This window comes from Engystomops pustulosus, chromosome 9 (genome assembly GCF_040894005.1).
Source record: "Engystomops pustulosus chromosome 9, aEngPut4.maternal, whole genome shotgun sequence".
NCBI lineage: Eukaryota > Metazoa > Chordata > Amphibia > Anura > Leptodactylidae > Engystomops > Engystomops pustulosus.
In genome coordinates this window covers 69,425,511-69,448,244 of record NC_092419.1, presented here as the reverse complement: position 1 = coordinate 69,448,244, position 22,734 = coordinate 69,425,511, and the positions used below count along the sequence as shown (strand labels likewise).

Sequence of the window (22,734 nt, the reverse complement as noted above, 5' to 3'; positions counted from 1 at the left end):
TGCCTAATTTCTACTTTCTTTTACTATCTCATAGAGAAACTAACACAATTTTCAGGTTCAAAAAGGTCAACGAAACTTGGGATTCCCAGCCAGTCTCCCATGCTGGTACTTGCCAAGCCTTAAGCTGCATTGCTGCTGCGATCTGACGAGAGCAGGCACATTCAGCTTAGAATGGCCGTTGACAGCAGCTGTTCAATTTGAACCTTCTTTTACTATCTCATAGAGAAACTAACACAATTTTCAGGTTCAAAAAGGTCAAAAGAACTTGGGATTCCCAGCCAGTCTCCCATGCTGGTACTTGCCAAGCCTTAAGCTGCATTGCTGCTGCGATCTGACGAGAGCAGGCACATTCAGCTTAGGCTACATTCACACTGCCGTTGCCCGCCCGTACCGTACCGTAGCGGGCAACGGCAGTGTACGGGGAGAGGAGGAGGAGGTGAGCGCAGCTCACCCCCGCCCCTCTCCATAGCAACCTATAGCGCACGGCCCCGTATTACGGGAAAAGATAGGACATGTCCTATCTTTTTCCCGGGTACGGAACGGTACGGTGCCGCACGTGTGCTGCACCGTACCGCTCCCGTAGGGTGCCGTGCGCCCATAGGAGTGTATGGGGGACGTATATCGGCCGTATATACGTCGGCCGTATATACGTCCCCCATACGTTCGTGTGAATGTAGCCTTAGATTGGCTGTTGACAGCAGCTGTTCAATTTAAACCTTCTTTTACTATCTCATAGAGAAACTAACACAATTTTCAGGTTCAAAAAGGTCAACGGAAATTGGGATTCCCAGCCAGTCTCCCATGCTGGTACTTGCCAAGCCTTAAGCTGCATTGCTGCTGCAATCTGACGAGAGCAGGCACATTCAGCTTAGAATGGCCGTTGACAGCAGCTGTTCAATTTGAACCTTCTTTTACTATCTCATAGAGAAACTAACACAATTTTCAGGTTCAAAAAGGTCAACGGAACTTGGGATTCCCAGCCAGTCTCCCATGCTGGTACTTGCCAAGCCTTAAGCTGCATTGCTGCTGCGATCTGACGAGAGCAGGCACATTCAGCTTAGAATGGCCGTTGACAGCAGCTGTTCAGTTTGAACCTTCTTTTACTATCTCATAGAGAAACTAACACAATTTTCAGGTTCAAAAAGGTCAACAGAACTTGGGATTCCCAGCCAGTCTCCCATGCTGGTACTTGCCAAGCCTTAAGCTGCATTGCTGCTGCGATCTGACGAGAGCAGGCACATTCAGCTTAGAATGGCCGTTGACAGCAGCTGTTCAATTTGAACCTTCTTTTACCATCTTTGACAGAAAAACTAACAATTTTCAGGTTCAAAAAGGTCAACGGAACTTGGGATTCCCAGCCAGTCTCCCATGCTGGTACTTGCCAAGCCTTAAGCTGCATTGCTGCTACGATCTGACGAGAGCAGGCACATTCAGCTTAGAATGGCCGTTGACAGCAGCTGTTCAATTTGAACCTTCTTTTACTATCTCATAGAGAAACTAACACAATTTTCAGGTTCAAAAAGGTCAACGGAACTTGGGATTCCCAGCCAGTCTCCCATGCTGGTACTTGCCAAGCCTTAAGCTGCATTGCTGCTGCGATCTGAGGAGAGCAGGCACATTCAGCTTAGAATGGCCGTTGACAGCAGCTGTTCAATTTGAACCTTCTTTTACTATCTCATAGAGAAACTAACACAATTTTCAGGTTCAAAAAGGTCAACGGAACTTGGGATTCCCAGCCAGTCTCCCATGCTGGTACTTGCCAAGCCTTAAGCTGCATTGCTGCTGCGATCTGACGAGAGCAGGCACATTCAGCTTAGAATGGCCGTTGACAGCAGCTGTTCAGTTTGAACCTTCTTTTACTATCTCATAGAGAAACTAACACAATTTTCAGGTTCAAAAAGGTCAACGGAACTTGGGATTCCCAGCCAGTCTCCCATGCTGGTACTTGCCAAGCCTTAAGCTGCATTGCTGCTGCGATCTGACGAGAGCAGGCACATTCAGCTTAGAATGGCTGTTGACAGCAGCTTTTCAATTTGAACCTTCTTTTACTATCTCATAGAGAAACTAACACAATTTTCAGGTTCAAAAAGGTCAACGGAACTTGGGATTCCCAGCCAGTCTCCCATGCTGGTACTTGCCAAGCCTTAAGCTGCATTGCTGCTGCGATCTGACGAGAGCAGGCACATTCAGCTTAGAATGGCCATTGACAGCAGCTGTTCAATTTGAACCTTCTTTTACTATCTCATAGAGAAACTAACACAATTTTCAGGTTCAAAAAGGTCAACGGAACTTGGGATTCCCAGCCAGTCTCCCATGCTGGTACTTGCCAAGCCTTAAGCTGCATTGCTGCTGCCATCTGACGAGAGCAGGCACATTCAGCTTAGAATGGCTGTTGACAGCAGCTGTTCAATTTGAACCTTCTTTTACCATCTTTGACAGAGAAACTAACAATTTTCAGGTTCAAAAAGGTCAACAGAACTTGGGATTCCCAGCCAGTCTCCCATGCTGGTACTTGCCAAGCCTTAAGCTGCATTGCTGCTGCGATCTGACGAGAGCAGGCACATTCAGCTTAGAATTGCCGTTGACAGCAGCTGCCTAATTTCTACTTTCTTTTACTATCTCATAGAGAAACTAACACAATTTTCAGGTTCAAAAAGGTCAACGAAACTTGGGATTCCCAGCCAGTCTCCCATGCTGGTACTTGCCAAGCCTTAAGCTGCATTGCTGCTGCGATCTGACGAGAGCAGGCACATTCAGCTTAGAATGGCCGTTGACAGCAGTTGTTCAGTTTGAACCTTCTTTTACTATCTCATAGAGAAACTAACACAATTTTCAGGTTCAAAAAGGTCAACGGAACTTGGGATTCCGAGCTAGTCTCCCATGCTGGTACTTGCCAAGCCTTAAGCTGCATTGCTGCTGCGATCTGACGAGAGCAGGCACATTCAGCTTAGAATGGCCGTTGACAGCAGCTGTTCAATTTGAACCTTCTTTTACTATCTCATAGAGAAACTAACACAATTTTCAGGTTCAAAAAGGTCAACGGAACTTGGGATTCCCAGCCAGTCTCCCATGCTGGTACTTGCCAAGCCTTAAGCTGCATTGCTGCTGCGATCTGACGAGAGCAGGCACATTCAGCTTAGAATGGCCGTTGACAGCAGCTGTTCAATTTGAACCTTCTTTTACTATCTCATAGAGAAACTAACACAATTTTCAGGTTCAAAAAGGTCAACGGAACTTGGGATTCCCAGCCAGTCTCCCATGCTGGTACTTGCCAAGCTTTAAGCTGCATTGCTGCTGCCATCTGACGAGAGCAGGCACATTCAGCTTAGAATGGCCGTTGACAGCAGCTGTTCAATTTGAACCTTCTTTTACCATCTTTGACAGAGAAACTAACAATTTTCAGGTTCAAAAAGGTCAACAGAACTTGGGATACCCAGCCAGTCTCCCATGCTGGTACTTGCCAAGCCTTAAGCTGCATTGCTGCTGCGATCTGACGAGAGCAGGCACATTCAGCTTAGTATGGCCGTTGACAGCAGCTGCCTAATTTCTACTTTCTTTTACTATCTCATAGAGAAACTAACACAATTTTCAGGTTCAAAAAGGTCAACGAAACTTGGGATTCCCAGCCAGTCTCCCATGCTGGTACTTGCCAAGCCTTAAGCTGCATTGCTGCTGCGATCTGACGAGAGCAGGCACATTCAGCTTAGAATGGCCGTTGACAGCAGCTGTTCAGTTTGAACCTTCTTTTACTATCTCATAGAGAAACTAACACAATTTTCAGGTTCAAAAAGGTCAACGGAACTTGGTATTCCCAGCCAGTCTCCCATGCTGGTACTTGCCAAGCCTTAAGCTGCATTGCTGCTGCGATCTTACGAGAGCAGGCACATTCAGCTTAGAATGGCCGTTGACAGCAGCTGTTCAGTTTGGACCTTCTTTTACTATCTCATAGAGAAACTAACACAATTTTCAGGTTCAAAAAGGTCAACGGAACTTGGGATTCCCAGCCAGTCTCCCATGCTGGTACTTGCCAAGCCGCATCGCTGCTGCGATCTGACGAGAGCAGGCACATTCAGCTTAGAATGGCCGTTGACAGCAGCTGTTCAAATTGAACCTTCTTTTACTATCTCATAGAGAAACTAACACAATTTTCAGGTTCAAAAAGGTTAACGGAACTTGGGATTCCCAGCCAGTCTCCCATGCTGGTACTTGCCAAGCCTTAAGCTGCATTGCTGCTGCGATCTGACGAGAGCAGGCACATTCAGCTTAGAATGGCCGTTGACAGCAGCTGTTCAGTTTGAACCTTCTTTTACTATCTCATAGAGAAACTAACACAATTTTCAGGTTCAAAAAGGTCAACGGAACTTGGGATTCCCAGCCAGTCTCCCATGCTGGTACTTGCCAAGCCTTAAGCTGCATTGCTGCTGCGATCTGACGAGAGCAGGCACATTCAGCTTAGAATGGCCGTTGACAGCAGCTTTTCAATTTGAACCTTCTTTTACCATCTTTGACAGAAAAACTAACAATTTTCAGGTTCAAAAAGGTCAACGGAACTTGGGATTCCCAGCCAGTCTCCCATGCTGGTACTTGCCAAGCCTTAAGCTGCATTGCTGCTACAATCTGACGAGAGCAGGCACATTCAGCTTAGAATGGCCGTTGACAGCAGCTGTTCAATTTGAACCTTCTTTTACTATCTCATAGAGAAACTAACACAATTTTCAGGTTCAAAAAGGTCAACGGAACTTGGGATTCCCAGCCAGTCTCCCATGCTGGTACTTGCCAAGCCTTAAGCTGCATTGCTGCTGCGATCTGATGAGAGCAGGCACATTCAGCTTAGAATGGCCGTTGACAGCAGCTGTTCAATTTGAACCTTCTTTTACTATCTCATAGAGAAACTAACACAATTTTCAGGTTCAAAAAGGTCAACGGAACTTGGGATTCCCAGCCAGTCTCCCATGCTGGTACTTGCCAAGCCTTAAGCTGCATTGCTGCTGCGATCTGACGAGAGCAGGCACATTCAGCTTAGAATGGCCGTTGACAGCAGCTGTTCAGTTTGAACCTTCTTTTACTATCTCATAGAGAAACTAACACAATTTTCAGGTTCAAAAAGGTCAACGGAACTTGGGATTCCCAGCCAGTCTCCCATGCTGGTACTTGCCAAGCTTTAAGCTGCATTGCTGCTGCCATCTGACGAGAGCAGGCACATTCAGCTTAGAATGGCCGTTGACAGCAGCTGTTCAATTTGAACCTTCTTTTACCATCTTTGACAGAGAAACTAACAATTTTCAGGTTCAAAAAGGTCAACAGAACTTGGGATACCCAGCCAGTCTCCCATGCTGGTACTTGCCAAGCCTTAAGCTGCATTGCTGCTGGGATCTGACGAGAGCAGGCACATTCAGCTTAGAATGGCCGTTGACAGCAGCTGCCTAATTTCTACTTTCTTTTACTATCTCATAGAGAAACTAACACAATTTTCAGGTTCAAAAAGGTCAATGAAACTTGGGATTCCCAGCCAGTCTCCCATGCTGGTACTTGCCAAGCCTTAAGCTGCATTGCTGCTGCGATCTGACGAGAGCAGGCACATTCAGCTTAGAATGGCCGTTGACAGCAGCTGTTCAGTTTGAACCTTCTTTTACTATCTCATAGAGAAACTAACACAATTTTCAGGTTCAAAAAGGTCAACGGAACTTGGGATTCCCAGCCAGTCTCCCATGCTGGTACTTGCCAAGCCTTAAGCTGCATTGCTGCTGCGATCTGACGAGAGCAGGCACATTCAGCTTAGAATGGCCGTTGACAGCAGCTGTTCAGTTTGAACCTTCTTTTACTATCTCATAGAGAAACTAACACAATTTTCAGGTTCAAAAAGGTCAACGGAACTTGGGATTCCCAGCCAGTCTCCCATGCTGGTACTTGCCAAGCTTTAAGCTGCATTGCTGCTGCCATCTGACGAGAGCAGGCACATTCAGCTTAGAATGGCCGTTGACAGCAGCTGTTCAATTTGAACCTTCTTTTACCATCTTTGACAGAGAAACTAACAATTTTCAGGTTCAAAAAGGTCAACAGAACTTGGGATACCCAGCCAGTCTCCCATGCTGGTACTTGCCAAGCCTTAAGCTGCATTGCTGCTGCGATCTGACGAGAGCAGGCACATTCAGCTTAGAATGGCCGTTGACAGCAGCTGCCTAATTTCTACTTTCTTTTACTATCTCATAGAGAAACTAACACAATTTTCAGGTTCAAAAAGGTCAACGAAACTTGGGATTCCCAGCCAGTCTCCCATGCTGGTACTTGCCAAGCCTTAAGCTGCATTGCTGCTGCGATCTGACGAGAGCAGGCACATTCAGCTTAGAATGGCCGTTGACAGCAGCTGTTCAATTTGAACCTTCTTTTACTATCTCATAGAGAAACTAACACAATTTTCAGGTTCAAAAAGGTCAAAAGAACTTGGGATTCCCAGCCAGTCTCCCATGCTGGTACTTGCCAAGCCTTAAGCTGCATTGCTGCTGCGATCTGACGAGAGCAGGCACATTCAGCTTAGATTGGCTGTTGACAGCAGCTGTTCAATTTGAACCTTCTTTTACTATCTCATAGAGAAACTAACACAATTTTCAGGTTCAAAAAGGTCAACGGAACTTGGGATTCCCAGCCAGTCTCCCATGCTGGTACTTGCCAAGCCTTAAGCTGCATTGCTGCTGTGATCTGACGAGAGTAGGCACATTCAGCTTAGAATGGCCGTTGACAGCAGCTGTTCAGTTTGAACCTTCTTTTACTATCTAATAAAGAAACTAACACAATTTTCAGGTTCAAAATGTCAACGGAACTTGGTATTCCCAGCTAGTCTCCCATGCTGGTACTTGCCAAGCCTTAAGCTGCATTGCTGCTGCCATCTGACGAGAGCAGGCACATTCAGCTTAGAATGGCCGTTGACAGCAGCTGTTCAATTTGAACCTTCTTTTACTATCTCATAGAGAAACTAACACAATTTTCAGGTTCAAAATGGTCAACGGAACTTGGGATTCCCAGACAGTCTCCCATGCTGGTACTTGCCAAGCCTTAAGCTGCATTGCTGCTGCGATCTGACGAGAGCAGGCACATTCAGCTTAGAATGGCCGTTGACAGCAGCTGTTCAATTTGAACCTTCTTTTACTATCTCATAGAGAAACTAACACAATTTTCAGGTTCAAAATGGTCAACGGAACTTGGGATTCCCAGACAGTCTCCCATGCTGGTACTTGCCAAGCCTTAAGCTGCATTGCTGCTGCGATCTGACGAGAGCAGGCACATTCAGCTTAGAATGGCCGTTGACAGCAGCTGTTCAGTTTGAACCTTCTTTTACTATCTCATAGAGTAACTAACACAATTTTCAGGTTCAAAAAGGTCAACGGAACTTGGGATTCCCAGCCAGTCTCCCATGCTGGTACTTGCCAAGCCTTAAGCTGCATTGCTGCTGCGATCTGACGAGAGCAGGCACATTCAGCTTAGAATGGCCGTTGACAGCAGCTGTTCAATTTGAACCTTCTTTTACCATCTTTGACAGAAAAACTAACAATTTTCAGGTTCAAAAAGGTCAACAGAACTTGGGATTCCCAGCCAGTCTCCCATGCTTGTACTTGCCAAGCCTTAAGCTGCATTGTTGCTGCGATCTGACGAGAGCAGGCACATTCAGCTTAGAATGGCCGTTGACAGCAGCTGTTCAATTTGAACCTTCTTTTACTATCTCATAGAGAAACTAACACAATTTTCAGGTTCAAAAAGGTCAACAGAACTTGGGATTCCCAGCCAGTCTCCCATGCTGGTACTTGCCAAGCCTTAAGCTGCATTGCTGCTGCGATCTGACGAGAGCAGGCACATTCAGCTTAGATTGGCTGTTGACAGCAGCTGTTCAATTTGAACCTTCTTTTACTATCTCATAGAGAAACTAACACAATTTTCAGGTTCAAAAAGGTCAACGGAACTTGGGATTCCCAGCCAGTCTCCCATGCTGGTACTTGCCAAGCCTTAAGCTGCATTGCTGCTGCAATCTGACGAGAGCAGGCACATTCAGCTTAGAATGGCCGTTGACAGCAGCTGTTCAATTTGAACCTTCTTTTACTATCTCATAGAGAAACTAACACAATTTTCAGGTTCAAAAAGGTCAACGGAACTTGGGATTCCCAGCCAGTCTCCCATGCTGGTACTTGCCAAGCCTTAAGCTGCATTGCTGCTGCGATCTGACGAGAGCAGGCACATTCAGCTTAGAATGGCCGTTGACAGCAGCTGTTCAATTTGAACCTTCTTTTACTATCTCATAGAGAAACTAGCATAATTTTCAGGTTCAAAAAGGTCAACGGAACTTGGGATTCCCAGCCAGTCTCCCATGCTGGTACTTGCCAAGCCTTAAGCTGCTGCGATCTGACGAGAGCAGGCATATTCAGCTTAGAATGGCCGTTGACAGCAGCTGTTCAATTTGAACCTTCTTTTACTATCTCATAGAGAAACTAACACAATTTTCAGGTTCAAAAAGGTCAACGGAACTTGGGATTCCCAGCCAGTCTCCCATGCTGGTACTTGCCAAGCCTTAAGCTGCATTGCTGCTGCGATCTGACGAGATCAGGCACATTCAGCTTAGAATGGCCGTTGACAGCAGCTGTTCAATTTGAACCTTCTTTTACTATCTCATAGAGAAACTAACACAATTTTCAGGTTCAAAAAGGTCAACGGAACTTGGGATTCCCAGCCAGTCTCCCATGCTGGTACTTGCCAAGCCTTAAGCTGCATTGCTGCTGCGATCTGACGAGAGCAGGCACATTCAGCTTAGAATGGCCGTTGACAGCAGCTGTTCAGTTTGAACCTTCTTTTACTATCTCATAGAGAAACTAACACAATTTTCAGGTTCAAAAAGGTCAACGGAACTTGGGATTCCCAGCCAGTCTCCCATGCTGGTACTTGCCAAGCCTTAAGCTGCAATGCTGCTGCGATCTGACGAGAGCACGCACATTCAGCTTAGAATGGCCGTTGACAGCAGCTGTTCAATTTGAACCTTCTTTTACTATCTCATAGAGAAACTAACACAATTTTCAGGTTCAAAAAGGTCAACAGAACTTGGGATTCCCAGCCAGTCTCCCATACTGGTACTTGCCAAGCCTTAAGCTGCATTGCTGCTGCGATCTGACGAGAGCACGCACATTCATCTTAGAATGGCCGTTGACAGCAGCTTTTCAATTTGAACCTTCTTTTACTATCTCATAGAGAAACTAACACAATTTTCAGGTTCAAAAAGGTCAACAGAACTTGGGATTCCCAGCCAGTCTCCCATACTGGTACTTGCCAAGCCTTAAGCTGCATTGCTGCTGCGATCTGACGAGAGCAGGCACATTCAGCTTAGAATGGCCGTTGACAGCAGCTGTTCAATTTGAACCTTCTTTTACTATCTCATAGAAAAACTAACACAATTTTCAGGTTCAAAAAGGTCAACAGAACTTGGGATTCCCAGCCAGTCTCCCATGCTGGTACTTGCCAAGCCTTAAGCTGCATTGCTGCTGCGATCTGACGAGAGCAGGCACATTCAGCTTAGAATGGCCATTGACAGCAGCTGTTCAATTTGAACCTTCTTTTACTATCTCATAGAGAAACTAACACAATTTTCAGGTTCAAAAAGGTCAACGGAACTTGGGATTCCCAGCCAGTCTCCCATGCTGGTACTTGCCAAGCCTTAAGCTGCTGCGATCTGACGAGAGCAGGCACATTCAGCTTAGAATGGCCGTTGACAGCAGCTGTTCAATTTGAACCTTCTTTTACTATCTCATAGAGAAACTAACACAATTTTCAGGTTCAAAAAGGTCAACAGAACTTGGGATTCCCAGCCAGTCTCCCATGCTGGTACTTGCCAAGCCTTAAGCTGCATTGCTGCTGCGATCTGACGAGAGCAGGCACATTCAGCTTAGAATGGCCGTTGACAGCAGCTGTTCAATTTGAACCTTCTTTTACTATCTCATAGAGAAACTAACACAATTTTCAGGTTCAAAAAGGTCAACGGAACTTGGGATTCCCAGCCAGTCTCCCATGCTGGTACTTGCCAAGCCTTAAGCTGCATTGATGCTGCGATCTGACGAGAGCAGGCACATTCAGCTTAGAATGGCCGTTGACAGCAGCTGTTCAGTTTGAACCTTCTTTTACTATCTCATAGAGAAACTAACACAATTTTCAGGTTCAAAAAGGTCAACGGAACTTGGGATTCCCAGCCAGTCTCCCATGCTGGTACTTGCCAAGCCTTAAGCTGCATTGCTGCTGCGATCTGACGAGAGCAGGCACATTCAGCTTAGAATGGCCGTTGACAGCAGCTGTTCAGTTTGAACCTTCTTTTACTATCTCATAGAGAAACTAACACAATTTTCAGGTTCAAAAAGGTCAACGGAACTTGGGATTCCCAGCCAGTCTCCCATGCTGGTACTTGCCAAGCCTTAAGCTGCTGCGATCTGACGAGAGCAGGCACATTCAGCTTAGAATGGCCGTTGACAGCAGCTGTTCAATTTGAACCTTCTTTTACCATCTTTGACAGAGAAACTAACAATTTTCAGGTTCAAAAAGGTCAACGGAACTTGGGATTCCCAGCCAGTCTCCCATGCTGGTACTTGCCAAGCCTTAAGCTGCATTGCTGCTGCGATCTGACGAGAGCAGGCACATTCAGCTTAGAATGGCCGTTGACAGCAGCTGTTCAATTTGAACCTTCTTTTACTATCTCATAGAGAAACTAACACAATTTTCAGGTTCAAAAAGGTCAACGGAACTTGGGATTCCCAGCCAGTCTCCCATGCTGGTACTTGCCAAGCCTTAAGCTGCAATGCTGCTGCGATCTGACGAGAGCAGGCACATTCAGCTTAGAATGGCCGTTGACAGCAGCTGTTCAATTTGAACCTTCTTTTACCATCTTTGACAGAGAAACTAACAATTTTCAGGTTCAAAAAGGTCAACGGAACTTGGGATTCCCAGCCAGTCTCCCATGCTGGTACTTGCCAAGCCTTAAGCTGCATTGCTGCTGCGATCTGACGAGAGCAGGCACATTCAGCTTAGAATGGCCGTTGACAGCAGCTGTTCAATTTGAACCTTCTTTTACTATCTCATAGAGAAACTAACACAATTTTCAGGTTCAAAAAGGTCAACGGAACTTGGAATTCGCAGCCAGTCTCCCATGCTGGTACTTGCCAAGCCTTAAGCCGCATCGCTGCTGTGATCCGACAAGAGCACGCACATTCAGCTTAGAATGGCCGTTGACAGCAGCTGTTCAATTTGAACCTTCTTTTACTATCTCATAGAGAAACTAACACAATTTTCAGGTTCAAAAAGGTCAACAGAACTTGGGATTTCCAGCCAGTCTCCCATGCTGGTACTTGCCAAGCCTTAAGCTGCATTGCTGCTGCGATCTGACGAGAGCAGGCACATTCAGCTTAGAATGGCCGTTGACAGCAGCTGTTCAATTTGAACCTTCTTTTACTATCTCATAGAGAAACTAACACAATTTTCAGGTTCAAAAAGGTCAACGGAACTTGGGATTCCCAGCCAGTCTCCCATGCTGGTACTTGCCAAGCCTTAAGCTGCATTGCTGCTGCGATCTGACGAGAGCAGGCACATTCAGCTTAGAATGGCCGTTGACAGCAGCTGTTCAGTTTGAACCTTCTTTTACTATCTCATAGAGAAACTAACACAATTTTCAGGTTCAATAAGGTGAACGGAACTTGGGAATCCCAGCCAGTCTCCCATGCTGGTACTTGCCAAGCCTTAAGCTGCATTGCTGCTGCGATCTGACGAGAGCAGGCACATTCAGCTTAGATTGGCTGTTGATAGCAGCTGTTCAATTTGAACCTTCTTTTACTATCTCATAGAGAAACTAACACAATTTTCAGGTTCAAAAAGGTCAACGGAACTTGGGATTCCCAGCCAGTCTCCCATGCTGGTACTTGCCAAGCCTTAAGCTGCATTGATGCTGCGATCTGACGAGAGCAGGCACATTCAGCTTAGAATGGCCGTTGACAGCAGCTGTTCAGTTTGAACCTTCTTTTACTATCTCATAGAGAAACTAACACAATTTTCAGGTTCAAAAATGTCAACGGAACTTGGGATTCCCAGCCAGTCTCCCATGCTGGTACTTGCCAAGCCTTAAGCTGCATTGCTGCTGCGATCTGACGAGAGCAGGCACATTCAGCTTAGAATGGCCGTTGACAGCAGCTGTTCAGTTTGAACCTTCTTTTACTATCTCATAGAGAAACTAACACAATTTTCAGGTTCAAAAAGGTCAACGGAACTTGGGATTCCCAGCCAGTCTCCCATGCTGGTACTTGCCAAGCCTTAAGCTGCTGCGATCTGACGAGAGCAGGCATATTCAGCTTAGAATGGCCGTTGACAGCAGCTGTTCAATTTGAACCTTCTTTTACTATCTCATAGAGAAACTAACACAATTTTCAGGTTCAAAAAGGTCAACGGAACTTGGGATTCCCAGCCAGTCTCCCATGCTGGTACTTGCCAAGCCTTAAGCTGCATTGATGCTGCGATCTGACGAGAGCAGGCACATTCAGCTTAGAATGGCCGTTGACAGCAGCTGTTCAGTTTGAACCTTCTTTTACTATCTCATAGAGAAACTAACACAATTTTCAGGTTCAAAAAGGTCAACGGAACTTGGGATTCCCAGCCAGTCTCCCATGCTGGTACTTGCCAAGCCTTAAGCTGCATTGCTGCTGCGATCTGACAAGAGCAGGCACATTCAGCTTAGAATGGCCGTTGACAGCAGCTGTTCAGTTTGAACCTTCTTTTACTATCTCATAGAGAAACTAACACAATTTTCAGGTTCAAAAAGGTCAACGGAACTTGGGATTCCCAGCCAGTCTCCCATGCTGGTACTTGCCAAGCCTTAAGCTGCATTGCTGCTGCGATCTGACGAGATCAGGCACATTCAGCTTAGAATGGCCGTTGACAGCAGCTGTTCAATTTGAACCTTCTTTTACTATCTCATAGAGAAACTAACACAATTTTCAGGTTCAAAAAGGTCAACGGAACTTGGGATTCCCAGCCAGTCTCCCATGCTGGTACTTGCCAAGCCTTAAGCTGCATTGCTGCTGCGATCTGACGAGAGCAGGCACATTCAGCTTAGAATGGCCGTTGACAGCAGCTGTTCAGTTTGAACCTTCTTTTACTATCTCATAGAGAAACTAACACAATTTTCAGGTTCAAAAAGGTCAACGGAACTTGGGATTCCCAGCCAGTCTCCCATGCTGGTACTTGCCAAGCCTTAAGCTGCAATGCTGCTGCGATCTGACGAGAGCACGCACATTCAGCTTAGAATGGCCGTTGACAGCAGCTGTTCAATTTGAACCTTCTTTTACTATCTCATAGAGAAACTAACACAATTTTCAGGTTCAAAAAGGTCAACGGAACTTGGGATTCCCAGCCAGTCTCCCATGCTGGTACTTGCCAAGCCTTAAGCTGCATTGCTGCTGCGATCTGACGAGAGCAGGCACATTCAGCTTAGAGTGGCCGTTGACAGCAGCTGTTCAGTTTGAACCTTCTTTTACTATCTCATAGAGAAACTAACACAATTTTCAGGTTCAAAAAGGTCAACGGAACTTGGGATTCCCAGCCAGTCTCCCATGCTGGTACTTGCCAAGCCTTAAGCTGCTGCGATCTGACAAGAGCAGGCACATTCAGCTTAGAATGGCCGTTGACAGCAGCTGTTCAGTTTGAACCTTCTTTTACTATCTCATAGAGAAACTAACACAATTTTCAGGTTCAAAAAGGTCAACAGAACTTGGGATTCCCAGCCAGTCTCCCATACTGGTACTTGCCAAGCCTTAAGCTGCATTGCTGCTGCGATCTGACGAGAGCACGCACATTCAGCTTAGAATGGCCGTTGACAGCAGCTTTTCAATTTGAACCTTCTTTTACTATCTCATAGAGAAACTAACACAATTTTCAGGTTCAAAAAGGTCAACAGAACTTGGGATTCCCAGCCAGTCTCCCATACTGGTACTTGCCAAGCCTTAAGCTGCATTGCTGCTGCGATCTGACGAGAGCAGGCACATTCAGCTTAGAATGGCCGTTGACAGCAGCTGTTCAATTTGAACCTTCTTTTACTATCTCATAGAAAAACTAACACAATTTTCAGGTTCAAAAAGGTCAACAGAACTTGGGATTCCCAGCCAGTCTCCCATGCTGGTACTTGCCAAGCCTTAAGCTGCATTGCTGCTGCGATCTGACGAGAGCAGGCACATTCAGCTTAGAATGGCCATTGACAGCAGCTGTTCAATTTGAACCTTCTTTTACTATCTCATAGAGAAACTAACACAATTTTCAGGTTCAAAAAGGTCAACGGAACTTGGGATTCCCAGCCAGTCTCCCATGCTGGTACTTGCCAAGCCTTAAGCTGCATTGCTGCTGCGATCTGACGAGAGCAGGCACATTCAGCTTAGAATGGCCGTTGACAGCAGCTGTTCAGTTTGAACCTTCTTTTACTATCTCATAGAGAAACTAACACAATTTTCAGGTTCAAAAAGGTCAACGGAACTTGGGATTCCCAGCCAGTCTCCCATGCTGGTACTTGCCAAGCCTTAAGCTGCTGCGATCTGACGAGAGCAGGCACATTCAGCTTAGAATGGCCGTTGACAGCAGCTGTTCAATTTGAACCTTCTTTTACTATCTCATAGAGAAACTAACACAATTTTCAGGTTCAAAAAGGTCAACAGAACTTGGGATTCCCAGCCAGTCTCCCATGCTGGTACTTGCCAAGCCTTAAGCTGCATTGCTGCTGCGATCTGACGAGAGCAGGCACATTCAGCTTAGAATGGCCGTTGACAGCAGCTGTTCAATTTGAACCTTCTTTTACTATCTCATAGAGAAACTAACACAATTTTCAGGTTCAAAAAGGTCAACAGAACTTGGGATTCCCAGCCAGTCTCCCATGCTGGTACTTGCCAAGCCTTAAGCTGCATTGCTGCTGCGATCTGACGAGAGCAGGCACATTCAGCTTAGAATGGCCGTTGACAGCAGCTGTTCAATTTGAACCTTCTTTTACTATCTCATAGAGAAACTAACACAATTTTCAGGTTCAAAAAGGTCAACGGAACTTGGGATTCGCAGCCAGTCTCCCATGCTGGTACTTGCCAAGCCTTAAGCCGCATCGCTGCTGTGATCCGACAAGAGCACGCACATTCAGCTTAGAATGGCCGTTGACAGCAGCTGTTCAATTTGAACCTTCTTTTACTATCTCATAGAGAAACTAACACAATTTTCAGGTTCAAAAAGGTCAACGGAACTTGGGATTCCCAGCCAGTCTCCCATGCTGGTACTTGCCAAGCCTTAAGCTGCATTGATGCTGCGATCTGACGAGAGCAGGCACATTCAGCTTAGAATGGCCGTTGACAGCAGCTGTTCAGTTTGAACCTTCTTTTACTATCTCATAGAGAAACTAACACAATTTTCAGGTTCAAAAAGGTCAACGGAACTTGGAATTCGCAGCCAGTCTCCCATGCTGGTACTTGCCAAGCCTTAAGCCGCATCGCTGCTGTGATCCGACAAGAGCACGCACATTCAGCTTAGAATGGCCGTTGACAGCAGCTGTTCAATTTGAACCTTCTTTTACTATCTCATAGAGAAACTAACACAATTTTCAGGTTCAAAAAGGTCAACGGAACTTGGGATTCCCAGCCAGTCTCCCATGCTGGTACTTGCCAAGCCTTAAGCTGCATTGCTGCTGCGATCTGACGAGAGCAGGCACATTCAGCTTAGAATGGCCGTTGACAGCAGCTGTTCAATTTGAACCTTCTTTTACCATCTTTGACAGAGAAACTAACAATTTTCAGGTTCAAAAAGGTCAACAGAACTTGGGATTCCCAGCCAGTCTCCCATGCTTGTACTTGCCAAGCCTTAAGCTGCATTGTTGCTGCGATCTGACGAGAGCAGGCACATTCAGCTTAGAATGGCCGTTGACAGCAGCTGTTCAGTTTGAACCTTCTTTTACTATCTCATAGAGAAACTAACACAATTTTCAGGTTCAAAAAGGTCAACGGAACTTGGGATTCCCAGCCAGTCTCCCATGCTGGTACTTGCCAAGCCTTAAGCTGCATTGCTGCTGCGATCTGACGAGAGCAGGCACATTCAGCTTAGAATGGCCGTTGACAGCAGCTGTTCAATTTGAACCTTCTTTTACCATCTTTGACAGAGAAACTAACAATTTTCAGGTTCAAAAAGGTCAACAGAACTTGGGATTCCCAGCCAGTCTCCCATGCTGGTACTTGCCAAGCCTTAAGCTGCATTGATGCTGCGATCTGACGAGAGCAGGCACATTCAGCTTAGAATGGCCGTTGACAGCAGCTGTTCAGTTTGAACCTTCTTTTACTATCTCATAGAGAAACTAACACAATTTTCAGGTTCAAAAAGGTCAACGGAACTTGGAATTCGCAGCCAGTCTCCCATGCTGGTACTTGCCAAGCCTTAAGCCGCATCGCTGCTGTGATCCGACAAGAGCACACACATTCAGCTTAGAATGGCCGTTGACAGCAGCTGTTCAATTTGAACCTTCTTTTACTATCTCATAGAGAAACTAACACAATTTTCAGGTTCAAAAAGGTCAACAGAACTTGGGATTCCCAGCCAGTCTCCCATGCTGGTACATGCCAAGCCTTAAGCTGCATTGCTGCTGCGATCTGACGAGAGCAGGCACATTCAGCTTAGAATGGCCGTTGACAGCAGCTGTTCAATTTGAACCTTCTTTTACTATCTCATAGAGAAACTAACACAATTTTCAGGTTCAAAAAGGTCAACAGAACTTGGGATTCCCAGCCAGTCTCCCATGCTGGTACTTGCCAAGCCTTAAGCTGCATTGCTGCTGCGATCTGACGAGAGCAGGCACATTCAGCTTAGAATGGCCGTTGACAGCAGCTGTTCAATTTGAACCTTCTTTTACTATCTCATAGAGAAACTAACACAATTTTCAGGTTCAAAAAGGTCAACAGAACTTGGGATTCCCAGCCAGTCTCCCATGCTGGTACTTGCCAAGCCTTAAGCTGCATTGCTTCTGCGATCTGACGAGAGCAGGCACATTCAGCTTAGAATGGCCGTTGACAGCAGCTGTTCAATTTGAACCTTCTTTTACTATTTCATAGAGAAACTAACACAATTTTCAGGTTCAAAAAGGTCAACGGAACTTGGGATTCCCAGCCAGTCTCCCATGTTGGTACTTGCCAAGCCTTAAGCTGCATTGCTGCTGCGATCTGACGAGAGCAGGCACATTCAGCTTAGAATGGCCGTTGACAGCAGCTATTCAATTTGAACCTTCTTTTACCATCTTTGACAGAGAAACTAACAATTTTCAGGTTCAAAAAGGTCAACGGAACTTGGGATTCCCAGCCAGTCTCCCATGCTGGTACTTGCCAAGCCTTAAGCTGCATTGCTGCTGCGATCTGACGAGAGCAGGCACATTCAGCTTAGATTGGCTGTTGATAGCAGCTGTTCAATTTGAACCTTCTTTTACTATCTCATAGAGAAACTAACACAATTTTCAGGTTCAAAAAGGTCAACGGAACTTGGGATTCCCAGCCAGTCTCCCATGCTGGTACTTGCCAAGCCTTAAGCTGCATTGATGCTGCGATCTGACGAGAGCAGGCACATTCAGCTTAGAATGGCCGTTGACAGCAGCTGTTCAGTTTGAACCTTCTTTTACTATCTCATAGAGAAACTAACACAATTTTCAGGTTCAAAAATGTCAACGGAACTTGGGATTCCCAGCCAGTCTCCCATGCTGGTACTTGCCAAGCCTTAAGCTGCATTGCTGCTGCGATCTGACGAGAGCAGGCACATTCAGCTTAGAATGGCCGTTGACAGCAGCTGTTCAGTTTGAACCTTCTTTTACTATCTCATAGAGAAACTAACACAATTTTCAGGTTCAAAAAGGTCAACGGAACTTGGGATTCCCAGCCAGTCTCCCATGCTGGTACTTGCCAAGCCTTAAGCTGCTGCGATCTGACGAGAGCAGGCATATTCAGCTTAGAATGGCCGTTGACAGCAGCTGTTCAATTTGAACCTTCTTTTACTATCTCATAGAGAAACTAACACAATTTTCAGGTTCAAAAAGGTCAACGGAACTTGGGATTCCCAGCCAGTCTCCCATGCTGGTACTTGCCAAGCCTTAAGCTGCATTGATGCTGCGATCTGACGAGAGCAGGCACATTCAGCTTAGAATGGCCGTTGACAGCAGCTGTTCAGTTTGAACCTTCTTTTACTATCTCATAGAGAAACTAACACAATTTTCAGGTTCAAAAAGGTCAACGGAACTTGGGATTCCCAGCCAGTCTCCCATGCTGGTACTTGCCAAGCCTTAAGCTGCATTGCTGCTGCGATCTGACAAGAGCAGGCACATTCAGCTTAGAATGGCCGTTGACAGCAGCTGTTCAGTTTGAACCTTCTTTTACTATCTCATAGAGAAACTAACACAATTTTCAGGTTCAAAAAGGTCAACGGAACTTGGGATTCCCAGCCAGTCTCCCATGCTGGTACTTGCCAAGCCTTAAGCTGCATTGCTGCTGCGATCTGACGAGATCAGGCACATTCAGCTTAGAATGGCCGTTGACAGCAGCTGTTCAATTTGAACCTTCTTTTACTATCTCATAGAGAAACTAACACAATTTTCAGGTTCAAAAAGGTCAACGGAACTTGGGATTCCCAGCCAGTCTCCCATGCTGGTACTTGCCAAGCCTTAAGCTGCATTGCTGCTGCGATCTGACGAGAGCAGGCACATTCAGCTTAGAATGGCCGTTGACAGCAGCTGTTCAGTTTGAACCTTCTTTTACTATCTCATAGAGAAACTAACACAATTTTCAGGTTCAAAAAGGTCAACGGAACTTGGGATTCCCAGCCAGTCTCCCATGCTGGTACTTGCCAAGCCTTAAGCTGCAATGCTGCTGCGATCTGACGAGAGCACGCACATTCAGCTTAGAATGGCCGTTGACAGCAGCTGTTCAATTTGAACCTTCTTTTACTATCTCATAGAGAAACTAACACAATTTTCAGGTTCAAAAAGGTCAACGGAACTTGGGATTCCCAGCCAGTCTCCCATGCTGGTACTTGCCAAGCCTTAAGCTGCATTGCTGCTGCGATCTGACGAGAGCAGGCACATTCAGCTTAGAGTGGCCGTTGACAGCAGCTGTTCAGTTTGAACCTTCTTTTACTATCTCATAGAGAAACTAACACAATTTTCAGGTTCAAAAAGGTCAACGGAACTTGGGATTCCCAGCCAGTCTCCCATGCTGGTACTTGCCAAGCCTTAAGCTGCTGCGATCTGACAAGAGCAGGCACATTCAGCTTAGAATGGCCGTTGACAGCAGCTGTTCAGTTTGAACCTTCTTTTACTATCTCATAGAGAAACTAACACAATTTTCAGGTTCAAAAAGGTCAACAGAACTTGGGATTCCCAGCCAGTCTCCCATACTGGTACTTGCCAAGCCTTAAGCTGCATTGCTGCTGCGATCTGACGAGAGCACGCACATTCAGCTTAGAATGGCCGTTGACAGCAGCTTTTCAATTTGAACCTTCTTTTACTATCTCATAGAGAAACTAACACAATTTTCAGGTTCAAAAAGGTCAACAGAACTTGGGATTCCCAGCCAGTCTCCCATACTGGTACTTGCCAAGCCTTAAGCTGCATTGCTGCTGCGATCTGACGAGAGCAGGCACATTCAGCTTAGAATGGCCGTTGACAGCAGCTGTTCAATTTGAACCTTCTTTTACTATCTCATAGAAAAACTAACACAATTTTCAGGTTCAAAAAGGTCAACAGAACTTGGGATTCCCAGCCAGTCTCCCATGCTGGTACTTGCCAAGCCTTAAGCTGCATTGCTGCTGCGATCTGACGAGAGCAGGCACATTCAGCTTAGAATGGCCATTGACAGCAGCTGTTCAATTTGAACCTTCTTTTACTATCTCATAGAGAAACTAACACAATTTTCAGGTTCAAAAAGGTCAACGGAACTTGGGATTCCCAGCCAGTCTCCCATGCTGGTACTTGCCAAGCCTTAAGCTGCATTGCTGCTGCGATCTGACGAGAGCAGGCACATTCAGCTTAGAATGGCCGTTGACAGCAGCTGTTCAGTTTGAACCTTCTTTTACTATCTCATAGAGAAACTAACACAATTTTCAGGTTCAAAAAGGTCAACGGAACTTGGGATTCCCAGCCAGTCTCCCATGCTGGTACTTGCCAAGCCTTAAGCTGCTGCGATCTGACGAGAGCAGGCACATTCAGCTTAGAATGGCCGTTGACAGCAGCTGTTCAATTTGAACCTTCTTTTACTATCTCATAGAGAAACTAACACAATTTTCAGGTTCAAAAAGGTCAACAGAACTTGGGATTCCCAGCCAGTCTCCCATGCTGGTACTTGCCAAGCCTTAAGCTGCATTGCTGCTGCGATCTGACGAGAGCAGGCACATTCAGCTTAGAATGGCCGTTGACAGCAGCTGTTCAATTTGAACCTTCTTTTACTATCTCATAGAGAAACTAACACAATTTTCAGGTTCAAAAAGGTCAACAGAACTTGGGATTCCCAGCCAGTCTCCCATGCTGGTACTTGCCAAGCCTTAAGCTGCATTGCTGCTGCGATCTGACGAGAGCAGGCACATTCAGCTTAGAATGGCCGTTGACAGCAGCTGTTCAATTTGAACCTTCTTTTACTATCTCATAGAGAAACTAACACAATTTTCAGGTTCAAAAAGGTCAACGGAACTTGGGATTCGCAGCCAGTCTCCCATGCTGGTACTTGCCAAGCCTTAAGCCGCATCGCTGCTGTGATCCGACAAGAGCACGCACATTCAGCTTAGAATGGCCGTTGACAGCAGCTGTTCAATTTGAACCTTCTTTTACTATCTCATAGAGAAACTAACACAATTTTCAGGTTCAAAAAGGTCAACGGAACTTGGGATTCCCAGCCAGTCTCCCATGCTGGTACTTGCCAAGCCTTAAGCTGCATTGATGCTGCGATCTGACGAGAGCAGGCACATTCAGCTTAGAATGGCCGTTGACAGCAGCTGTTCAGTTTGAACCTTCTTTTACTATCTCATAGAGAAACTAACACAATTTTCAGGTTCAAAAAGGTCAACGGAACTTGGAATTCGCAGCCAGTCTCCCATGCTGGTACTTGCCAAGCCTTAAGCCGCATCGCTGCTGTGATCCGACAAGAGCACGCACATTCAGCTTAGAATGGCCGTTGACAGCAGCTGTTCAATTTGAACCTTCTTTTACTATCTCATAGAGAAACTAACACAATTTTCAGGTTCAAAAAGGTCAACGGAACTTGGGATTCCCAGCCAGTCTCCCATGCTGGTACTTGCCAAGCCTTAAGCTGCATTGCTGCTGCGATCTGACGAGAGCAGGCACATTCAGCTTAGAATGGCCGTTGACAGCAGCTGTTCAATTTGAACCTTCTTTTACCATCTTTGACAGAGAAACTAACAATTTTCAGGTTCAAAAAGGTCAACAGAACTTGGGATTCCCAGCCAGTCTCCCATGCTTGTACTTGCCAAGCCTTAAGCTGCATTGATGCTGCGATCTGACGAGAGCAGGCACATTCAGCTTAGAATGGCCGTTGACAGCAGCTGTTCAGTTTGAACCTTCTTTTACTATCTCATAGAGAAACTAACACAATTTTCAGGTTCAAAAAGGTCAACGGAACTTGGGATTCCCAGCCAGTCTCCCATGCTGGTACTTGCCAAGCCTTAAGCTGCATTGCTGCTGCGATCTGACGAGAGCAGGCACATTCAGCTTAGAATGGCCGTTGACAGCAGCTGTTCAATTTGAACCTTCTTTTACCATCTTTGACAGAGAAACTAACAATTTTCAGGTTCAAAAAGGTCAACAGAACTTGGGATTCCCAGCCAGTCTCCCATGCTGGTACTTGCCAAGCCTTAAGCTGCATTGATGCTGCGATCTGACGAGAGCAGGCACATTCAGCTTAGAATGGCCGTTGACAGCAGCTGTTCAGTTTGAACCTTCTTTTACTATCTCATAGAGAAACTAACACAATTTTCAGGTTCAAAAAGGTCAACGGAACTTGGAATTCGCAGCCAGTCTCCCATGCTGGTACTTGCCAAGCCTTAAGCCGCATCGCTGCTGTGATCCGACAAGAGCACACACATTCAGCTTAGAATGGCCGTTGACAGCAGCTGTTCAATTTGAACCTTCTTTTACTATCTCATAGAGAAACTAACACAATTTTCAGGTTCAAAAAGGTCAACAGAACTTGGGATTCCCAGCCAGTCTCCCATGCTGGTACATGCCAAGCCTTAAGCTGCATTGCTGCTGCGATCTGACGAGAGCAGGCACATTCAGCTTAGAATGGCCGTTGACAGCAGCTGTTCAATTTGAACCTTCTTTTACTATCTCATAGAGAAACTAACACAATTTTCAGGTTCAAAAAGGTCAACAGAACTTGGGATTCCCAGCCAGTCTCCCATGCTGGTACTTGCCAAGCCTTAAGCTGCATTGCTGCTGCGATCTGACGAGAGCAGGCACATTCAGCTTAGAATGGCCGTTGACAGCAGCTGTTCAATTTGAACCTTCTTTTACTATCTCATAGAGAAACTAACACAATTTTCAGGTTCAAAAAGGTCAACAGAACTTGGGATTCCCAGCCAGTCTCCCATGCTGGTACTTGCCAAGCCTTAAGCTGCATTGCTTCTGCGATCTGACGAGAGCAGGCACATTCAGCTTAGAATGGCCGTTGACAGCAG

General features: G+C 45.9%; 94 pseudogenes; all 94 read right to left on the bottom strand.

The window, feature by feature from the left end:
- Nucleotides 1–64: 64 nt before the first annotated feature.
- LOC140083510 (5S ribosomal RNA) lies at nt 65–183 on the bottom strand (annotated as a pseudogene).
- A 583-nt stretch (nt 184–766) lies between these two features.
- Nucleotides 767–885, bottom strand: LOC140098519 (5S ribosomal RNA; annotated as a pseudogene).
- A 70-nt stretch (nt 886–955) lies between these two features.
- LOC140101936 (5S ribosomal RNA) lies at nt 956–1,074 on the bottom strand (annotated as a pseudogene).
- A 70-nt stretch (nt 1,075–1,144) lies between these two features.
- Nucleotides 1,145–1,263, bottom strand: LOC140081344 (5S ribosomal RNA; annotated as a pseudogene).
- A 70-nt stretch (nt 1,264–1,333) lies between these two features.
- On the bottom strand, nt 1,334–1,452 carry LOC140086578 (5S ribosomal RNA; annotated as a pseudogene).
- A 70-nt stretch (nt 1,453–1,522) lies between these two features.
- LOC140083986 (5S ribosomal RNA) lies at nt 1,523–1,641 on the bottom strand (annotated as a pseudogene).
- A 70-nt stretch (nt 1,642–1,711) lies between these two features.
- On the bottom strand, nt 1,712–1,830 carry LOC140101934 (5S ribosomal RNA; annotated as a pseudogene).
- Nucleotides 1,831–1,900: 70 nt separating this feature from the next.
- LOC140090164 (5S ribosomal RNA) lies at nt 1,901–2,019 on the bottom strand (annotated as a pseudogene).
- Nucleotides 2,020–2,089: 70 nt separating this feature from the next.
- LOC140082869 (5S ribosomal RNA) lies at nt 2,090–2,208 on the bottom strand (annotated as a pseudogene).
- A 259-nt stretch (nt 2,209–2,467) lies between these two features.
- LOC140085528 (5S ribosomal RNA) lies at nt 2,468–2,586 on the bottom strand (annotated as a pseudogene).
- Nucleotides 2,587–2,656: 70 nt separating this feature from the next.
- LOC140083509 (5S ribosomal RNA) lies at nt 2,657–2,775 on the bottom strand (annotated as a pseudogene).
- Nucleotides 2,776–2,845: 70 nt separating this feature from the next.
- LOC140085284 (5S ribosomal RNA) lies at nt 2,846–2,964 on the bottom strand (annotated as a pseudogene).
- Nucleotides 2,965–3,034: 70 nt separating this feature from the next.
- Nucleotides 3,035–3,153, bottom strand: LOC140101932 (5S ribosomal RNA; annotated as a pseudogene).
- Nucleotides 3,154–3,412: 259 nt separating this feature from the next.
- On the bottom strand, nt 3,413–3,531 carry LOC140084621 (5S ribosomal RNA; annotated as a pseudogene).
- Nucleotides 3,532–3,601: 70 nt separating this feature from the next.
- Nucleotides 3,602–3,720, bottom strand: LOC140083508 (5S ribosomal RNA; annotated as a pseudogene).
- Nucleotides 3,721–3,790: 70 nt separating this feature from the next.
- On the bottom strand, nt 3,791–3,909 carry LOC140082120 (5S ribosomal RNA; annotated as a pseudogene).
- Nucleotides 3,910–4,161: 252 nt separating this feature from the next.
- LOC140086694 (5S ribosomal RNA) lies at nt 4,162–4,280 on the bottom strand (annotated as a pseudogene).
- Nucleotides 4,281–4,350: 70 nt separating this feature from the next.
- LOC140101931 (5S ribosomal RNA) lies at nt 4,351–4,469 on the bottom strand (annotated as a pseudogene).
- Nucleotides 4,470–4,539: 70 nt separating this feature from the next.
- Nucleotides 4,540–4,658, bottom strand: LOC140095421 (5S ribosomal RNA; annotated as a pseudogene).
- Nucleotides 4,659–4,728: 70 nt separating this feature from the next.
- LOC140101698 (5S ribosomal RNA) lies at nt 4,729–4,847 on the bottom strand (annotated as a pseudogene).
- Nucleotides 4,848–4,917: 70 nt separating this feature from the next.
- Nucleotides 4,918–5,036, bottom strand: LOC140101930 (5S ribosomal RNA; annotated as a pseudogene).
- A 448-nt stretch (nt 5,037–5,484) lies between these two features.
- On the bottom strand, nt 5,485–5,603 carry LOC140093928 (5S ribosomal RNA; annotated as a pseudogene).
- Nucleotides 5,604–5,673: 70 nt separating this feature from the next.
- Nucleotides 5,674–5,792, bottom strand: LOC140101929 (5S ribosomal RNA; annotated as a pseudogene).
- A 259-nt stretch (nt 5,793–6,051) lies between these two features.
- LOC140091377 (5S ribosomal RNA) lies at nt 6,052–6,170 on the bottom strand (annotated as a pseudogene).
- A 70-nt stretch (nt 6,171–6,240) lies between these two features.
- Nucleotides 6,241–6,359, bottom strand: LOC140083506 (5S ribosomal RNA; annotated as a pseudogene).
- Nucleotides 6,360–6,429: 70 nt separating this feature from the next.
- Nucleotides 6,430–6,548, bottom strand: LOC140098700 (5S ribosomal RNA; annotated as a pseudogene).
- Nucleotides 6,549–6,618: 70 nt separating this feature from the next.
- On the bottom strand, nt 6,619–6,737 carry LOC140098541 (5S ribosomal RNA; annotated as a pseudogene).
- Nucleotides 6,738–6,806: 69 nt separating this feature from the next.
- LOC140092532 (5S ribosomal RNA) lies at nt 6,807–6,925 on the bottom strand (annotated as a pseudogene).
- Nucleotides 6,926–6,995: 70 nt separating this feature from the next.
- On the bottom strand, nt 6,996–7,114 carry LOC140089026 (5S ribosomal RNA; annotated as a pseudogene).
- Nucleotides 7,115–7,184: 70 nt separating this feature from the next.
- Nucleotides 7,185–7,303, bottom strand: LOC140088904 (5S ribosomal RNA; annotated as a pseudogene).
- Nucleotides 7,304–7,373: 70 nt separating this feature from the next.
- Nucleotides 7,374–7,492, bottom strand: LOC140101928 (5S ribosomal RNA; annotated as a pseudogene).
- Nucleotides 7,493–7,562: 70 nt separating this feature from the next.
- On the bottom strand, nt 7,563–7,681 carry LOC140087186 (5S ribosomal RNA; annotated as a pseudogene).
- A 70-nt stretch (nt 7,682–7,751) lies between these two features.
- LOC140087877 (5S ribosomal RNA) lies at nt 7,752–7,870 on the bottom strand (annotated as a pseudogene).
- Nucleotides 7,871–7,940: 70 nt separating this feature from the next.
- Nucleotides 7,941–8,059, bottom strand: LOC140086974 (5S ribosomal RNA; annotated as a pseudogene).
- A 70-nt stretch (nt 8,060–8,129) lies between these two features.
- Nucleotides 8,130–8,248, bottom strand: LOC140101927 (5S ribosomal RNA; annotated as a pseudogene).
- A 251-nt stretch (nt 8,249–8,499) lies between these two features.
- Nucleotides 8,500–8,618, bottom strand: LOC140086615 (5S ribosomal RNA; annotated as a pseudogene).
- A 70-nt stretch (nt 8,619–8,688) lies between these two features.
- LOC140101926 (5S ribosomal RNA) lies at nt 8,689–8,807 on the bottom strand (annotated as a pseudogene).
- Nucleotides 8,808–8,877: 70 nt separating this feature from the next.
- On the bottom strand, nt 8,878–8,996 carry LOC140098157 (5S ribosomal RNA; annotated as a pseudogene).
- Nucleotides 8,997–9,066: 70 nt separating this feature from the next.
- LOC140097266 (5S ribosomal RNA) lies at nt 9,067–9,185 on the bottom strand (annotated as a pseudogene).
- Nucleotides 9,186–9,255: 70 nt separating this feature from the next.
- On the bottom strand, nt 9,256–9,374 carry LOC140078703 (5S ribosomal RNA; annotated as a pseudogene).
- Nucleotides 9,375–9,444: 70 nt separating this feature from the next.
- Nucleotides 9,445–9,563, bottom strand: LOC140083787 (5S ribosomal RNA; annotated as a pseudogene).
- A 251-nt stretch (nt 9,564–9,814) lies between these two features.
- LOC140081343 (5S ribosomal RNA) lies at nt 9,815–9,933 on the bottom strand (annotated as a pseudogene).
- A 70-nt stretch (nt 9,934–10,003) lies between these two features.
- LOC140084521 (5S ribosomal RNA) lies at nt 10,004–10,122 on the bottom strand (annotated as a pseudogene).
- A 70-nt stretch (nt 10,123–10,192) lies between these two features.
- LOC140101925 (5S ribosomal RNA) lies at nt 10,193–10,311 on the bottom strand (annotated as a pseudogene).
- A 251-nt stretch (nt 10,312–10,562) lies between these two features.
- On the bottom strand, nt 10,563–10,681 carry LOC140101923 (5S ribosomal RNA; annotated as a pseudogene).
- A 70-nt stretch (nt 10,682–10,751) lies between these two features.
- Nucleotides 10,752–10,870, bottom strand: LOC140091602 (5S ribosomal RNA; annotated as a pseudogene).
- A 70-nt stretch (nt 10,871–10,940) lies between these two features.
- Nucleotides 10,941–11,059, bottom strand: LOC140101922 (5S ribosomal RNA; annotated as a pseudogene).
- Nucleotides 11,060–11,318: 259 nt separating this feature from the next.
- LOC140090711 (5S ribosomal RNA) lies at nt 11,319–11,437 on the bottom strand (annotated as a pseudogene).
- Nucleotides 11,438–11,507: 70 nt separating this feature from the next.
- On the bottom strand, nt 11,508–11,626 carry LOC140101920 (5S ribosomal RNA; annotated as a pseudogene).
- Nucleotides 11,627–11,885: 259 nt separating this feature from the next.
- On the bottom strand, nt 11,886–12,004 carry LOC140084520 (5S ribosomal RNA; annotated as a pseudogene).
- Nucleotides 12,005–12,074: 70 nt separating this feature from the next.
- Nucleotides 12,075–12,193, bottom strand: LOC140082152 (5S ribosomal RNA; annotated as a pseudogene).
- A 251-nt stretch (nt 12,194–12,444) lies between these two features.
- On the bottom strand, nt 12,445–12,563 carry LOC140084519 (5S ribosomal RNA; annotated as a pseudogene).
- Nucleotides 12,564–12,633: 70 nt separating this feature from the next.
- Nucleotides 12,634–12,752, bottom strand: LOC140089044 (5S ribosomal RNA; annotated as a pseudogene).
- A 70-nt stretch (nt 12,753–12,822) lies between these two features.
- Nucleotides 12,823–12,941, bottom strand: LOC140086614 (5S ribosomal RNA; annotated as a pseudogene).
- A 70-nt stretch (nt 12,942–13,011) lies between these two features.
- LOC140101919 (5S ribosomal RNA) lies at nt 13,012–13,130 on the bottom strand (annotated as a pseudogene).
- A 70-nt stretch (nt 13,131–13,200) lies between these two features.
- LOC140098156 (5S ribosomal RNA) lies at nt 13,201–13,319 on the bottom strand (annotated as a pseudogene).
- A 70-nt stretch (nt 13,320–13,389) lies between these two features.
- On the bottom strand, nt 13,390–13,508 carry LOC140084825 (5S ribosomal RNA; annotated as a pseudogene).
- Nucleotides 13,509–13,759: 251 nt separating this feature from the next.
- LOC140089833 (5S ribosomal RNA) lies at nt 13,760–13,878 on the bottom strand (annotated as a pseudogene).
- Nucleotides 13,879–13,948: 70 nt separating this feature from the next.
- LOC140078702 (5S ribosomal RNA) lies at nt 13,949–14,067 on the bottom strand (annotated as a pseudogene).
- Nucleotides 14,068–14,137: 70 nt separating this feature from the next.
- Nucleotides 14,138–14,256, bottom strand: LOC140083786 (5S ribosomal RNA; annotated as a pseudogene).
- Nucleotides 14,257–14,326: 70 nt separating this feature from the next.
- Nucleotides 14,327–14,445, bottom strand: LOC140101918 (5S ribosomal RNA; annotated as a pseudogene).
- A 251-nt stretch (nt 14,446–14,696) lies between these two features.
- On the bottom strand, nt 14,697–14,815 carry LOC140081342 (5S ribosomal RNA; annotated as a pseudogene).
- A 70-nt stretch (nt 14,816–14,885) lies between these two features.
- LOC140081341 (5S ribosomal RNA) lies at nt 14,886–15,004 on the bottom strand (annotated as a pseudogene).
- A 259-nt stretch (nt 15,005–15,263) lies between these two features.
- Nucleotides 15,264–15,382, bottom strand: LOC140084518 (5S ribosomal RNA; annotated as a pseudogene).
- Nucleotides 15,383–15,641: 259 nt separating this feature from the next.
- LOC140101917 (5S ribosomal RNA) lies at nt 15,642–15,760 on the bottom strand (annotated as a pseudogene).
- A 70-nt stretch (nt 15,761–15,830) lies between these two features.
- On the bottom strand, nt 15,831–15,949 carry LOC140087185 (5S ribosomal RNA; annotated as a pseudogene).
- A 70-nt stretch (nt 15,950–16,019) lies between these two features.
- On the bottom strand, nt 16,020–16,138 carry LOC140101916 (5S ribosomal RNA; annotated as a pseudogene).
- A 70-nt stretch (nt 16,139–16,208) lies between these two features.
- LOC140085826 (5S ribosomal RNA) lies at nt 16,209–16,327 on the bottom strand (annotated as a pseudogene).
- Nucleotides 16,328–16,586: 259 nt separating this feature from the next.
- On the bottom strand, nt 16,587–16,705 carry LOC140085989 (5S ribosomal RNA; annotated as a pseudogene).
- A 70-nt stretch (nt 16,706–16,775) lies between these two features.
- On the bottom strand, nt 16,776–16,894 carry LOC140081340 (5S ribosomal RNA; annotated as a pseudogene).
- A 70-nt stretch (nt 16,895–16,964) lies between these two features.
- On the bottom strand, nt 16,965–17,083 carry LOC140102166 (5S ribosomal RNA; annotated as a pseudogene).
- A 70-nt stretch (nt 17,084–17,153) lies between these two features.
- Nucleotides 17,154–17,272, bottom strand: LOC140081968 (5S ribosomal RNA; annotated as a pseudogene).
- Nucleotides 17,273–17,531: 259 nt separating this feature from the next.
- Nucleotides 17,532–17,650, bottom strand: LOC140084516 (5S ribosomal RNA; annotated as a pseudogene).
- Nucleotides 17,651–17,720: 70 nt separating this feature from the next.
- On the bottom strand, nt 17,721–17,839 carry LOC140082151 (5S ribosomal RNA; annotated as a pseudogene).
- A 251-nt stretch (nt 17,840–18,090) lies between these two features.
- Nucleotides 18,091–18,209, bottom strand: LOC140084515 (5S ribosomal RNA; annotated as a pseudogene).
- A 70-nt stretch (nt 18,210–18,279) lies between these two features.
- LOC140089042 (5S ribosomal RNA) lies at nt 18,280–18,398 on the bottom strand (annotated as a pseudogene).
- A 70-nt stretch (nt 18,399–18,468) lies between these two features.
- LOC140086613 (5S ribosomal RNA) lies at nt 18,469–18,587 on the bottom strand (annotated as a pseudogene).
- Nucleotides 18,588–18,657: 70 nt separating this feature from the next.
- LOC140101915 (5S ribosomal RNA) lies at nt 18,658–18,776 on the bottom strand (annotated as a pseudogene).
- A 70-nt stretch (nt 18,777–18,846) lies between these two features.
- Nucleotides 18,847–18,965, bottom strand: LOC140098155 (5S ribosomal RNA; annotated as a pseudogene).
- Nucleotides 18,966–19,035: 70 nt separating this feature from the next.
- Nucleotides 19,036–19,154, bottom strand: LOC140084824 (5S ribosomal RNA; annotated as a pseudogene).
- A 251-nt stretch (nt 19,155–19,405) lies between these two features.
- LOC140089832 (5S ribosomal RNA) lies at nt 19,406–19,524 on the bottom strand (annotated as a pseudogene).
- A 70-nt stretch (nt 19,525–19,594) lies between these two features.
- Nucleotides 19,595–19,713, bottom strand: LOC140078701 (5S ribosomal RNA; annotated as a pseudogene).
- Nucleotides 19,714–19,783: 70 nt separating this feature from the next.
- Nucleotides 19,784–19,902, bottom strand: LOC140083785 (5S ribosomal RNA; annotated as a pseudogene).
- Nucleotides 19,903–19,972: 70 nt separating this feature from the next.
- On the bottom strand, nt 19,973–20,091 carry LOC140101914 (5S ribosomal RNA; annotated as a pseudogene).
- Nucleotides 20,092–20,342: 251 nt separating this feature from the next.
- Nucleotides 20,343–20,461, bottom strand: LOC140081339 (5S ribosomal RNA; annotated as a pseudogene).
- A 70-nt stretch (nt 20,462–20,531) lies between these two features.
- LOC140081338 (5S ribosomal RNA) lies at nt 20,532–20,650 on the bottom strand (annotated as a pseudogene).
- Nucleotides 20,651–20,909: 259 nt separating this feature from the next.
- Nucleotides 20,910–21,028, bottom strand: LOC140084513 (5S ribosomal RNA; annotated as a pseudogene).
- Nucleotides 21,029–21,287: 259 nt separating this feature from the next.
- On the bottom strand, nt 21,288–21,406 carry LOC140101912 (5S ribosomal RNA; annotated as a pseudogene).
- Nucleotides 21,407–21,476: 70 nt separating this feature from the next.
- On the bottom strand, nt 21,477–21,595 carry LOC140094329 (5S ribosomal RNA; annotated as a pseudogene).
- Nucleotides 21,596–21,665: 70 nt separating this feature from the next.
- LOC140101911 (5S ribosomal RNA) lies at nt 21,666–21,784 on the bottom strand (annotated as a pseudogene).
- A 70-nt stretch (nt 21,785–21,854) lies between these two features.
- LOC140085825 (5S ribosomal RNA) lies at nt 21,855–21,973 on the bottom strand (annotated as a pseudogene).
- Nucleotides 21,974–22,232: 259 nt separating this feature from the next.
- Nucleotides 22,233–22,351, bottom strand: LOC140085988 (5S ribosomal RNA; annotated as a pseudogene).
- A 70-nt stretch (nt 22,352–22,421) lies between these two features.
- Nucleotides 22,422–22,540, bottom strand: LOC140081336 (5S ribosomal RNA; annotated as a pseudogene).
- Nucleotides 22,541–22,610: 70 nt separating this feature from the next.
- Nucleotides 22,611–22,729, bottom strand: LOC140102154 (5S ribosomal RNA; annotated as a pseudogene).
- Nucleotides 22,730–22,734: the final 5 nt, after the last annotated feature.